Consider the following 14,806-nt stretch of genomic DNA (forward strand, 5'->3'; position numbering starts at 1 on the left):
TGTCTGTGGACAAGAGCATAACGCCCACTGTTGCTTCCGACACAATGAAGTGATTTCTTTTCCCCGAAGGACCCATGGTCTATGTTCTTCTGATTCCTTCTCTCTCTAAGCGCTCTGAGAGAGACGGGGGTAGATGTTTATGTTGCTACTAAATTGAAGGGAGCACTATTTCTCTTTCTCTTTTGTGAGCAGTAAGAGTTGTACATTCTTTCTAAGAAAAACAAAAAACAAGGGACCTAACGAAACTGAGCAGTGTTACTGTATTTTTTAAAAATATTTTTATAGACTCATTTTCAGGTTATTAAGTGTAAAAGAAACAGATATCCCTCTTTTTTAAAGTAGTTAAAACATCGATGATTTGTATTATCAATTTTTAGAAGTAATTTCCTAGTAAGCTTGTGGCATTAGAAACTACTAGAAGAATTTTTCTTTAGTGAAATTAGTTGGAACATTTATTAATGAACATAACAAATATTTTTCCAGAATTAAATATGAACCGTGACTATGTGTTTACTTAATAGACAAAGCCAGATGTAATTTTTTGTTTTGTTTTTAAGGCCATAAAATATGGCCTTTGTTAAAGAACACTAAAGCTAGAAATCTAAACGTAAGAACAACTTTTTAAAGGGTATTTCCTATTATTGTAAGTGTTAAAATCCCTGCAGAATTCATGACAAGGTGCTATTTATATTTCTTATTATAAAAGAATGCCAGGATGTCTAGTCTTTTTAGTCCTAAATCAGCAAATTTCAACATTTCATCCAATACCTGTGCCACAGAAAAGGCATATTAACAATTGAAATGGAAAAATAATTTCAGAGATCTTTCTTTCCAGGTATTTTTTTTTTCCTGATAAAACACGTTTTCTTGAGATAAATACATTGTCAAAACCTATTTGCAATTCTACTAAATCTAACTAATTGTTAGTGTTTCCCCATAGTATTCAGGATGTGAAAGGCCCTTTCTTTCACTGATCGCCACATCAGGGAGGCAGGTTAAACAGAGTGGGACATTCAGTGTGTGGGGTGGGTGCTGTTGACCCCAGCGTGGTAGAAAAGCTCTCTGTAGAAGGTGAGAGAAGTGTTGCTAATTATAAGTTGTGTTCTCATGACATAGTTAGACAGTAACTTCTGAAAGTACAACTTTTCTGAAGAAAAAAAAATAAGCTTTAAAAAAGGAAATTGTAGATTAATTTCACTGGGAAAATAGGCGATTGACAGAGACCGTTTCCCTAAAACACTACATCATTTATGTGCTAGTACTTTTAACTTTTTTTTTTTTTAAGAAAATTTACTTCTACATTTTGTAATACGACATATGTGTGTTTATTTTTAATTTAGAATGCTGTGCGTACAGAAGGTATGCAGCCAAATCAATCATATCAAACCATTTTACCTGGAGTTTGGTACTGGTTTTTACTTCTCTGATTCTGTATAAGAAAAATAAATACAACTCAATTTCCACTTGGAGCCTTTGTCTTTTCATTATTTGTGTGTGTTCCTTTTACTCAAGGCTTTGAGTGGTACTGAAGAAAAGCTTATGTAACCCTCCTGGCAGACAATGAAAGAAAAGAAAATTTTGTGGGCCAACATTGTTTTGGCTCAGATGTCTGGTCTTCGATATTCTAAATATCCACGGAATTCTGGTTCCCACTTTATGTGAAGCAATCCACTGAGATTTTTTAGTGTGTATGTAATTAATATGTTATATGTACAATTTATATATACATAAATACATAATTTTTAAAAAAGTACACTGCCCTTCTAACACCCTCACCGATTTGATTGAGGTGTCAGAACTATAAGATACTCAGGTAGCCTGGGTGGCTCAGTGATTTAGGTGTCTGATTCTCGGTTTGGGCTCAGGTCGCGATCTCACAGTTTGGGAGACTGAGCCCCACCTCGGGCTCTGCCCTGGCAGCACAGAGCCTTCTTGGGATTCTTTCTCTCTCCCTTTCTCTCTCTGCCCCTTCCCTGCTTGCACACGTGGGTGTTCTCTCTCTCTCTCTCTCTCTCTCTCAAAACGAATAAATAAACATAAAACAAAAAGTTGTCCTTGTGGAGCGAGTAGGGGTGGATATTTCAGGAAGAGGGAGAAAAAAAAAACTATAAGATTCTCAGTCTTTCCTGTGTTATTAACAATATAGTGTGGCTTCTTGTTTCAAAACTAAAAGCAGCTTATCTGAGTGTGGGCTTGTGACAGTGTATTTTCTCTCTCCATTGAGTCCCTTGATTCTCACTATTATAATAACTTTGTCCACTCCACAGAAACATTAGGGGACAGCACTCTCAGCAGAAGAATATTTTCAAGCAGAAGCTAACCAGCAGAAAGGAGAGATGGTGGTGGAAACAGCTTACCAACACTCCAGAGTCTTAAGTCTCATACATTCTTTTTTTAAAAATTAAAAAAAAAATTTTTTTTTAATTCCAGGACAATTAATATACGGTGCTGTATTAGTTTCAGGTGTACAATGTAGTGATTCAATAATTTTATACATTACTCAGTGTTCATCACAGTAAGTATACTTTTATTTTTCTAAAATTTTTTTGTTTATGTTTATTTATTTTTGAAAGAGAGAGACAGAGCATGATAGGGGAGGGGCAGAGAGAGAGAAGGAGACACAGAATCCAAAGCAGAATCCAGGCTCTGAGCTGTCAGCACAGACCCTGACACGAGGCTTGAACTCCTGAACTGTGAGATCATGACCTGAGCTGAAGTCTGACACTCAACCTACTGAGCCACCCAGGCACCCCACGGTAAGTATACTGTTAATGCCCTTCACCCATTTCACCCATCCCCCTACCCACCTCCCCTCTGGTGACCATCAGTTTGTTCTCTAATAGTTAAGAGTCTGTTTTTTGGTTTGTCTCTTTTTTTGTGTATTAATTTCCACATATAAGTGAAATCATACTGTGTTTGTCTTTTTCTGACTTATGTCACTTAAAATGGCAAGGTTTCATTCTTTTTTATGGCTGAGTAATATTCCAATTTGTGTGTGTGTGTGTGTGTGTGTGTGTGTGTGTGTGTGTGTGTGTATCACCTTTTCTTCATCCATTCATCTATGGATGGACACTTGGGCTTCCATATCTTGGCTATTGTAAATAATGCTGTAATAAACATAGGGGTGCAAGTATCTTTTCACATTAGTGTTTTCATATTCTTTGGGTACATACCCAGTAGTGGAACTACTGGATCGTAAGGTAGTTCTATTTTTAATTTTTTGAGGAACCTCCATAGTGTTTTCCACAGTGGCTGCACCAGTTTGCATTCCCACCAGCAAAACACGAAGGTTCCTTTTCTCCACATCGTCACCAACACGTACTGTGTTATTTTAGCCATTCTAACAGGTGTGAGGTGATACTTCATGTGGTTCTGATTGGCATTTCACTGACAACTATTGATGTTGAACATTTTTTCATGTGTTTTTGGCCATCTGGATGTCTTCTTTGGAGAAATGTCTGTTCATGTGTTATGCTCATTTAAAAAAATTTTTTTTATAAACTTTTTTTTAAAGTTTATTTATTTATTTTGAGACAGAGAGAGAGAAAGCACAGCCAGAGGAGGGGCAGAGAGAGAGAAGGAGAGAATCCCAAGCAGGCTCCACACTATCAGCACAGAGCTATAAATGGGGCTTGATCTCACAAAACTGCAAGATCACTACCAAGATGAAACAAAGAGTTTGATGCTTAGCTGACTGAGCCACCCAGGCGCCCCATCTTCTGCTCATTTTAGTTGGATTATTCATTTTTTTGGTGTGAGTTGTATAAGTTCTTTATTTTGGATTCTAACCTTTTGTCAGATGTATCATCTGCCAGTATCTTCTCCCATCAGAAGGTTGTCTTGACTTTTGCTGGTTGTTTTCTTTACTGTGCAGGTACTTTTTATTTTGATGTAGTATCATGTATTCTTTTTAAAAATTTTAAAGTTTATTTTTGAGAGAGAGAGAGAGAGACAGCATGAGTGGGGGAACGGCAGAGAGAGGGAGACACAGAATCTGAGGCAGGCTCCAGGCTCTGAGCTGTCAGCACAGAGCCCAATGTGGGGCTCGAACCCATGAACTGTGATATCATGACATGAGCTGAAGTTGGATGCTTAACCAACCGAGCCCCCCGGGTGCCCCTCATGTGTTCTTTTCAAAAACGATATTTCCGGGGCGCCTGGGTGGCTCAGTCGGTTAAGTGGCCGACTTCGGCTCAGGTCATGATCTCACAGCCCGTGAGTTCGAGCCCCGCATCGGGCTCTGTGCTGACAGCTCAGAGCCTGAAGTCTGTTTCGGATTCTGTGTCTCCCTCTCTCTGACCCTACCCCGTTCATGCTCTCTCTCTGTCTCAAAAATAAATAAACGTTAAAAAAAAATTAAAAAAAAAAACGATATTTCATCACTTCTAAGGTAATGTGCTCAATTTGAAAATGTTACAAGTACCAACACGTATAAAGTAAAAAAGTGAAATTTCTCTATCCCCCAAGTCTCACACTTTAAAAATTATGTAAGATCTTTTCCTATAATGTAGGTTGTATTTTTTTACCAAAAGAGAAACAATTATACATGCTGTTTTCAAGCCTTCATTTTTTTCTCTTAACAATAATAATGATATGACTAGTAGTTATTGAGCATTTACTATGCGCCAAGCACTATGCAAAACATGTGATGTATATTACCTAATGTAATCTGCATGGTGACCCTATCATTTCATTAACATTATCCTCATGTTATGGATGCAGAAGTTGAGGTTTAAAGAGGTTAAGTCATTTGCATAGGGCTATACAGTAAGAACAAATACATCCAATGCTTCATGGGTATCTTTCCATGCCAGTACACATAGTTGTATACTGGACTGTTTTTTTTAAGTTTATTTATTTATTTTGAGAGGGTGGGGGGGGTGGCAAGAGAGAGGGGGAGAGAGAGAGAATCCCAAGCAGGCTCCATACTGTCAGCACAGAGCCCAATACAGGGCTAGATGCAGGGCTCCAACTGATGAACCATGAGATCATGGCCTGAGCAGAAATTAGTAGAGCGTAACTGAACTACCCAGGCGCCTCAATATACTGGATAATTTTTAACAACTAATATTTTGTATGGGTGTCCCCTACTGCTAGCCAGTTGATTCTTTTTAGTTTTTGCGTTTACAAGATAGTGCTGCAGTAAACAGCCTGTTCTCGTGTGAGTATGGCTGAAGGATAAATTAATAGGAAAAGAATGATTACATCATGTGATCTTTTTTTTAAAATTTTTTTTTTTCTTAATGTTTTTATTTATTTTTGAGACAGAGAGAGACAGAGCATGAGCAGGGAAGGGGCAGAGAGAGAGGGAGACACAGAATCGGAAGCAGGCTTCAGGGTCCGAGCCATCAGCACAGAGCCCGATATGGGGCTTGAACTGACAGACTGTGAGATCATGACCTGAGCCGAAGTCGGACGCTCAACCGACTGAGCCACCCAGGTGCCCCAATTACATCATGTGATCTTAAACTTTATAGATTCTGTCAAATATTTTTTAAAAAAAAGGACTGTACCAATTTATACTTCCAGTAACAACAGACACAAAGGCCTGTCTCACCATTGCCAATCTGGAGCTGAATGTTGCCTTGTTTGTTTGTTTGTTTTCAAGATTGAGAAGTCTTCTTACAAACATGCGGTTTCAAAAATAAAAATTATCAGGGGTGCCTGGGTGGCTCAGTTGGTTAAGCATCCAACTCTTGATTTTGGCTCAGGTCATGATCTCAAAGTTCGTAGGATCGAGCCCCACATTGGGCTCTGTGCTGACAGCACAGACCTGCTTGGGATTCTCTCTCTCTCCCTCTTTCTCTGCCCCTCTCACTCATGCTGTCTCTCTCTCTCTCAAAATAAAGCATAAATTTTAAATAAATAAAATTTAAAAAATAAAAGTAATCAAATTTGATTAAAATATTAACATTTTCTGGTTTCTTTCCATTCCATAAAATTCCATTAAATATTTGGGAAGATATCTAGAATATATAGAGTTCAAACATTGAATGAAAAATGTATTTTCTATTTTTATCAATAAGTATAATACAAAGTAGTCTCTTTTCTGGTTTTCTTCCAACTTTACTGAGATATATTTGACATATTATGTAAGTTTAAGGTGGACAATGGAGTGATTTTATTTATGTATGTGTTGGAAAATGATTACCACAGTAAGGTTAGTTAATACATGTGTCATTTCACATACTTACAATTTCTTTTTTTGTGGTGAGAACTTTTTACTAACTCTTAAATCTGCAAATACCGTAGGTAGAAAACATCTTACTGTTACAATTTGTATCTCCACCCCCCCCAGTTTGTATTTCTTGAATTAATAGTGTAATTGAATGATATTTTCATAATGCTATAGGGAGTGATGTCAGCTCTCCACCTAGATCACCGTAGACTCCTTTTTACTGTTTTATGCCTCCTATCCCCCACCCTGATGCGTTTTTGCTTCCAACAGCTAACATCTGTGGCTCTTTTTAAAAGGACTGCAGTCACTTTGCCCCCACACATGCAGCGAGCTAGATGCATACGAATTTATATTTTACAACAAGACCTTTAGCCAATGATAGGAGGCTATGTAACTTCTATTTCAAAGTGCCCTGTGGGATCAGGCAGAGACTGCCTTCTCTAGGACTTGGCCTGAGAGCACACTCTTGTCTCCTTCCCTTTCCTGTCCTGTTTCCCCACTCTCTTACCAGTTTCCCCTGTAAATACCCACTCCCTTGAAAAATCCTTTCTTAAGTAATGCTTCTTTAGTAAGTCACTTGTATCAGGGTTTGCTTCAGAGAATCCGACCTAAGATACTATCTAGAATATACAACAAGCTCTTGCATGTCAAATGAGAAAAACAGTCTAATAGAAACATGGGCCAAAGATATGAATTGAAAGTGTATAGGATGGGAAACTGGGTGCTAAATAACTTGCCAACTTCATTACTAATCAGGAAAATGGAAATTAGATAGTAATGTGGTACCATTTCATTTCTAGCAAATTGCAAAATTGAAGACTGGTAACATGAAGCATCAGCTAGGATTTGGGGAAATGGGGACACTTAGTGCACTGTTGGTGGCAATGTAAATTGATAAAGGCATGAGGCTGGTCACTTGGTCTGTTTTACTGAACAACCACTGTATCTCCAGTCCCTAGGGCGATGCCCACATCATGGTGGATGCCCAGTAAATTTGTTGAGTGAGTTAATTTTTTGGCACATTGTATTCCCCAAGTAAGTGAATAGTTTCAGAGGTGACACGTGGGGAAGATGGGTTGCAAAATAGGAGGGAAGGGACTTTCTAGATGATTTAGTTGAGTAAACAAATCTGTCACCAATTGATGGGGTGACAGGCATTGCAGCCACACTAGCTCAGAACTGGGACTCATGTTTATAGTGTATCCAAGTTTCCATTTTTTTTTCTTTTAGGATTGCAATGTTAAAAATTCATGTATTTGTATTTCCAATTAAAAAAATTGTAGCTGCCAAACTTAAGATGTTTTTTCCCCTTTGGACACTGATTTTTAAAAATTATGATTAATATTGTGTGGATATCAAAGCTCCTAGGTATATAATTTACTTATCTTCCATTGAGAGCACATATGAAGGTATTGTACATGTAAGATTAAAATCTAGAAAATTTATGATATCTGTCTTGGTGCCCAGAATAGTTAAATATATATAATGGATTAAAATGAATTTAGAATTAAGATCAGACACATTATGTCATGTTAGACTTTTTTGGATGAATTTCTAGTCACTGGAGTGAGATGGGTCTGTGAATTCTGGCCCTAAAACAGAATAGATTCATTCCAGGCATGCCTCAGAAGGTACATTCAGGTCCTCACAGCAGAACTCCTTAGAACTTTCTCTGGAATGCTCCCAAATTTCAAGATTCACAAAAACAATTAGCCAATGCATTTTCTTTTTTCCCTGTCTCTGAAGGCTTTGAGAAACTGATCAAAGCTTTAGGTGTTCACAGTAAGATGCTCACACACACATTTTGCACTTAGTTCCAGATGGCTCATAGACTCACTGAAACCCTTCCACTGACCTTAGATTTTGCAGTTCTTTCCTGTAGGCTGTCTGTTGAAATAGGTCCCTTGTAGTAACTTAAAAGTGAGATGATAAAGCCTTAACTGTGGTTCACAGAGATATATAAGTTGTGTTTGGAAGTAATAATTTGCAGGGGTCACAGAGTTTACCATAAAGTTTTGTAGGTCTTAAATGGACTCTCCTGCTTGCAAGTCATTAGGTCATATTAATAATTGAACAAAGTGACACATGCCTCATATGTTTGCAGTTTGAGGACCAGAAATAGGGTGACCAAGTGTCCTGGCTGGCCTGGAATGGAAGGGTTTCCCAAGACTCAGGACTCTCAGTATTAAAATTGGGAAAATCCCAGCAAATTGAGAGAGTTGGGAAGGATGCATCTTGTACTCATTGGCAGGACTGGCTACATAATTTGTGGGACTCAGTGCAGAGTGAACATATGGGGCCCTTGCTCAAATGTATTAAGAATTGACATTAGGGGCGCCTGGGTGGCGCAGTCGGTTAAGCCTCCGACTTCAGCCAGGTCACGATCTCGCGGTCCGTGAGTTCGAGCCCCGCGTCAGGCTCTGGGCTGATGGCTCGGAGCCTGGAGCCTGTTTCCGATTCTGTGTCTCCCTCTCTCTCTGCCCCTCCCCCGTTCATGCTATGTCTCTCTCTGTCCCAAAAATAAATAAAAAACGTTGAAAAAAAAATTAAAAAAAAAAAAAAAAGAATTGACATTAGAGCATTAAACTGTAGAGCTCCTATGAGGGTGGGGCCCTCTGTAATTGAAGAGTCAACATCCTGAAGCCAGCCCTGTTCGCTGTAATCCTGCAGATCAAAGGATTTCCTGTGCTAGTATATCTCTGTGTAAGAAAAAGAAAGAAGAGGCTGGCATAAAAAAGAAAAGAAAAGAACAGAAAGAAAGACATAATTATAAGAATTAAGGTGGGGAATTCTCAACATTTTCTTCTGAAATGACCTTTCACCAAATCTTCCACATAGTCAGTTGTGTTTCCAGCAGTAGGAGAGAGTTAAGGTGGGTCTGAGGCCCTTGGTCCTAAGCCAGATTTGGTTTCTCCTAAGGATGCCAAAGAATGTAAGACTCTCAGGATCTTCTTTGATATCTCCCAATATTCTCAGGGCCACTAATATCAGACGACCAGCAAATATATATTGAACCCACTCTGTACTTGCTAAGCCCCTGCCATCCTGAAGGCACTAAATAAGCATCAGAAACATACGAAGATGAAGAAAACTTAACTCTCTCTCTAGATGAGCCATATATTTAGTCAGGGCCACATATTACAGGACAAAGAGTAATGGGAGCTCAGAAGAGGGAAGGAAGAAAAGGAGTGAACAACCTCAAATAGGACATGGAGTGTGAACCTTAGCTTCTAGGAGATTCTCAGGCATTTCAGGAAAAGGAAACAGCATATATGAAAGCCCAGAATTTTGAAAGCACGATGGTGAGAAGGCCCATGGCCCTGGAGGGACAGTATAGGAAGGCAGTGAGGCAGGAGGTAAGTAAAGAAACAAAATAGATGGAGATAATCCTTGAAGGGGCTCCAAAGCTTTGTTCCAGAGTTACAGTTTAGCCTGAACAATGGAAGCCATGGGCAGGTTTCCAATAGTAGAGTGATTTAAGGAAAACATGCAGAAAAGTGAAGATGAACTGGAATAGAGAGAAGTTGGTGGCCCTCTCCAAGGACAAGGGCCTATTTGGCGCTGTAAGGATAGAAGGAAATTGAGATCATGGCCTCTGCCTCCAAGAAGATAATATACTGCCATGTATTTAGCACCAAGTGCATGCCAACATAGTTCAGGAGAGAGAGAGAGAGAGAGAGAGAGAGAGAGAGAGATCACTTGGGGCTTGCTGGTAGGATGAGGCAGAGCATTCTGGGGACATGGAGCTGGTAAACAGAGGCATGGAAGCACAAATGGAAGGAAAACAATGTATATTTTGACAACCTACTGTGTGCCAGGAACTAGACATCATTAGTTCCTCTGTGTGTGTATGTATGTGTTTACTGTAGTACCATTATACTTTTAGAGTCATTTAGGCTGAATTGACATCTTTTTAATATTAAGTCTTTCTATTCAATTCAATCTGTTTTCTTCACATCCTCAAAGAATGAGAGTTGAAGATGGGTAGACAAAAACCAAAGAAATAAACTCCGCTAAAACCTCAGTCTTGGAAGTCAGGCATTAGGGCCCGCCTGCTCTATCACAAATGACAGATATATGCAGTTCACCCTTGAACAACACATGGGATTAGGGGTGACCCGCAGTGCAGTTAAAAATCTGCATAAAACTTTTGACTCCTCAAAACTTGCCTACTGTTGACCGGAAGCCTTACTGATAGCAAAAACAGTCAAGTAACACATATTTTGTATGTTATATGTATTATGTGCTGCATTCTTACAATAAAGTAAGCTAGAGAAAAGAAAACATTATTAAGAAAATCATAAGGAGGAGAAAATACATTTGCAATACTGTACTGTATTTATCTAAGAAAACCCACATATAAGTGGACCCATGTAGTTTGAACTTGTACTGTTCTAGGATCAACTGTAATTATAATCTCTGGAAATCCACTTAACCTTTCTGCGTGTCATTTCTTAGTCTCCTTATCCATAAAATGCTTGCTTCCTCATGGCACTAAACCCTCCCATTCTAGAATCTTCCTTAGTGTATGAACAGATACTCCACATTGAGAGGTAGATGGATTTGTCACATACACAAACACACACTCTTTTTGTTACAGCATTTTTTTTCTTGAGACTCCAATCGTTAGACTGGAGGTTGAGAAACTGATATTTTAACTATGACTCTAATACACAAAAGTGACATAATTTCAGCAAGCATGTTCATCACTGTCCAACTGAGGCCCTGACATTTCTATCACTGAGATTTAGGACTGTTTCAGAAAAAGGTCCCAACTCAACTCTCTCGCTTGAGTATTGATGATGTGACTAATTGGGCTGTAAGTGGAGAAAACAAATTTACAGGATTAGCAAATGATCAACAGTCAGTAATCTCTTACCCTCTAGGAAGAGAATCCATTTATGGAATTAGCATGGAGTAAAATAAGAGTCTCAGAGAATGAGAAGAGGGAAACACTAATAGGGAAAATTGAGGTCTAGCACATTCCATGCAGCATTGCAAGTCCTGGAGAAGGTGGGTGTGTGAGCATTAAGAAAGGGCATGTGTGAGCAGTCCCCTTTACAAATTTGCCATGGGCTTCATTCCTCCAACCAGTTAAGTTCAATGCCATGCAGCTATTAATTAACACCATAGCCTTAGCCAAGTCTCTTACAGTTTTGAAACTTCAGTTTCTTTACATGTAAAATTGGCTCTTGTAATAAAAAGAGGGGGGTATGGTGAGAGAGAGGTGAAGATTAAGAAAAGTGACTTACATAGAACACCCATTCACGGGTGGTCATCAAATGTTCATTTCCTTCTTTTTTGTGAGCTTTTCCCTCTCTTCTTCCCAGGCCATATTTTTCTCCAGAGCACTTATCACCATATAACAGTAAGAGATAATTCACTTCCCCATGTGCCATGAGAACAGGGATTTTTGTTTGTTTTATGTCTGGCACCTTGAACAATGCCTGGTAGACGGTTCAAAACTATTTTCAAAATATTTGTTGAATGGATGAATTTGTGAGAATATTGTCTTTCACACTGCAACCCTTCCTTTGCACAGTGCCATCTTTGATTGGCTTTTCTGTTCACACGTCCAGGTCTTCAACTGATGAGGCTTTGGGAAGAGAATTCTTTACGGGGAGATATTTAGAAAGATGGCCAAACCTGTCTGCTGAGAAACTACCTGCTGAGTGAGCCAGTATGCTGAGCCGCCACTAGAGGGCAGCAGCTGGCTCTGCCAGGGTGTGGCGACCAGCCCCCTGGGCCCCTCACCTTGCAGACTGGGTAAGGGGTGGGGTCTCAAGGAGGGGGAAGTAGAAAGTTCCGGCGGAGGCTGATGTTTTTGTTTCCCTGTTTGCACTCACCTATATATCCGTTTGCCAAGGCCTGTGGCTTTTGGGTGAGAAAAGTTGTGTGGGTTTTTTGTTTTGTTTTGTTTTTTAAGAACAGAGCTAAAAAAAAAAAAAAAAAAAAGGGAAAAAAATTAAGGCATTCTCAGAACAAGATTTATAGTGGACTCAGTGGATCACCTGCCTCAGAATATCCTCAGATGTTAGTGTTAAATGTGAATTTCTCTGACTTCCTGAATCTGAAGGAGGGTGAGGGCTGGGAATCTGCACTTATTTAACAAGCTTCCAGGTGATTCTGGCTCACTCTCACGTTTGATGACCACCACACCTGGTGAGTAGTCTCCAGACTTTTTATCATGAAGCACCAGTATATGCATTTTACGTGTTCATTTCTTTACTTATAAGTTAGTAATGCATAGATGATGGTTCTAATGTGTTGTGTATATTATAAAGCGTTCACAAAAGTAGAAAATTTGAAAGGATGAGAAATCATGCACATTAAAGTTTATGTATGAGCTTCCCACGCCACGTTTTGGATGAGAGGGTGAGGGTAATTCATGCAGGTGAAATGTTATTTAACTGATCCTCAGGGTGATTGTTATGGCACAACACTCATTTTCTCAAGTTTATGACTCTAACGTCAATGGGCATGAGACAGCATGATTTTCTGTAGAGGTTTTATTTCTGTTTCAGTAGTACCACTGGGCATTCTCGCTCTGCTTCCCCACAAAATTCACACTTGGTGCTCAAGAAAGTTGTCATATTTACCCTCCTCCCCAACCTGATGTCCCGAGTGCAAATTCTAGGTGGGAAACCAAGTGTAGACTGGTCAGTGTGTTGGTATACAGCCCGGCAATACCCGGGTAATACATAAACACACATACACACACATACACACACTCCTGAGGCTGCTTTCAGACTGGAAAGGCTGCAAAATTGTCTCCTAGGAAACCCTGCCTACAGAAAGTTTTAAAGTTAATGATTTGACTCTAAATCTGGCTCTTAACCTCTCTGGGGTCATGGGTCTCTTTGAGAATCTGATGACATCTATGAGCTTTCTCTCCAGGGCAGGGGAAAAAAAATACTCATCCCACTACATGTACCATTTCAGAGGGCGTGAACACTTTGGGAGTTCTTGACGTGTGGAGTCTGAGCCAGCAACATCAACATTTCCTGGGAACTTACTTGAGCTGCCCCACGCCCAAACCTACTGAATCAGAGACTTTGGGGTGGGAATAAGCCCTCCAGGTATTTTTGATGAATACTCAAGTTTGAGAACACTCCAGAGCAGAAGTTCTCAAACTGGCCTCCTTATTAGAATCACCTGGTGCTTTTTTTTTTTTTTTTTTTTTTTTAAAGGACTGATGCCTGGGCTCCAATCTCCTTTAATTAAATCAGCATCTCTGGAGGTGGATCCTGAACACAGGGATTTTTAAAAGCTCTCCAAAGGAGCTAGGCTCTGTGGACCAAGGTGTTAATAACCCAGGCTACTTCTGACGGTCCCCCAACTAGAGCCTAAAAGCACTAGAGAAGACCTTCGCCACAGCCTGACTCATCACTTTCACTTACACACTGAGAAGCTTTTCCAAGGCTGCACGGTTACTGAACGTCTAGGCAGCCGGTTCTCCCTCTTTCCCCTGTTCCAGGAAGTGCCACACACTGCAATAGTGAACCCCAAACACTTCTGAAGAAGCCTGGCCGGCAAAGACACACGTATTTAAAAGTAGCCTAGACCGGGGCATTTTCAGCTACAGATCATTGACATCAGCTTCCAGTGGTTTTTCCTCTTTGGCTTAACTCTGCTGTTCATTGAACTCAGTTCAGTAAGCTTTCTTCAGAAGAAGCTTAACCTTGGTCTGGCCGGTGGAAAGCAGCAGAGCTGAAGTGGGGCGGTGGGACAGCCTTTCCGATGAGACTGGGACCTATGAGAAGAGAGGTGGGAGATGGGGTAGGAGAGCCTGCTTGGGGGAGGGGGAAGCCCAGGCCCTGGAGCCAGGAGTCCTGGGTTTAATGCCAGCTCTGTTACTGACTCACTCTATGACCCTGGGCTTCTTGCTCAGGCTCTTCATGCTTCAGTTTCTTCACTTCTCAGTAAGGGCGATAATAATAGCACAACTACCCCCATGGGTTGTGACTGCTGAAGGGGTTTGACGCATGTCGGGACTGATTTCCACATCAGACGGCATGCTCTGCAAGTGTAAGCTCGCCATGGGCGGCAGCAAAGTGACCGGGTAAGCCTCCTTGCTGCTGCATGGGAGGCCGAGAGCTTAGGAGCCTGCCTCTTCTTTCCTCTCCATTTTGAAACCCGCCTCCGCATTCCCGATTCTTCTACACAGAGGGGATAACACCTGGAGTAGAAATAATTGGGACATAAAAGGCATAGGAGTGAGCAAGGGACAGGGGCAGGGGATGACTGTGTGTGGTTGGTTGCCTTTTATATAGGTGCTCTGAAAGTTTATATAAAAGTGCTGATTTGGATTCTGATATTTTAATTGATTGCACTAATTCAGGTTAGCATGAATTGTATTTCATGCTGTTTAATTGATTGCACTCTACAGGCTAGCATGAACAGTATAAGTGATGACATAAAAATGACAAAAGGCTACTACTTTCAGTTCTATATAGGAATTTAATTTAGCAGAAGGAACCATCTCTCCCTGGATGCTGTGAGGAGAGTTAGTGAGGTCTGCAGCACAGTGCCTGAGAGTGGGACTCTTACCTTCCAATAGTTAGACTCTCTGGGTTTAGATCCTGGACTTTTCATTTGCTGTTTATGGGGCCCTGGAAAAGTTTATTT

The sequence above is a fragment of the Panthera leo genome, chromosome C2 (assembly GCF_018350215.1).
Source record: "Panthera leo isolate Ple1 chromosome C2, P.leo_Ple1_pat1.1, whole genome shotgun sequence".
NCBI classification, from domain to species: Eukaryota; Metazoa; Chordata; class Mammalia; order Carnivora; family Felidae; genus Panthera; species Panthera leo.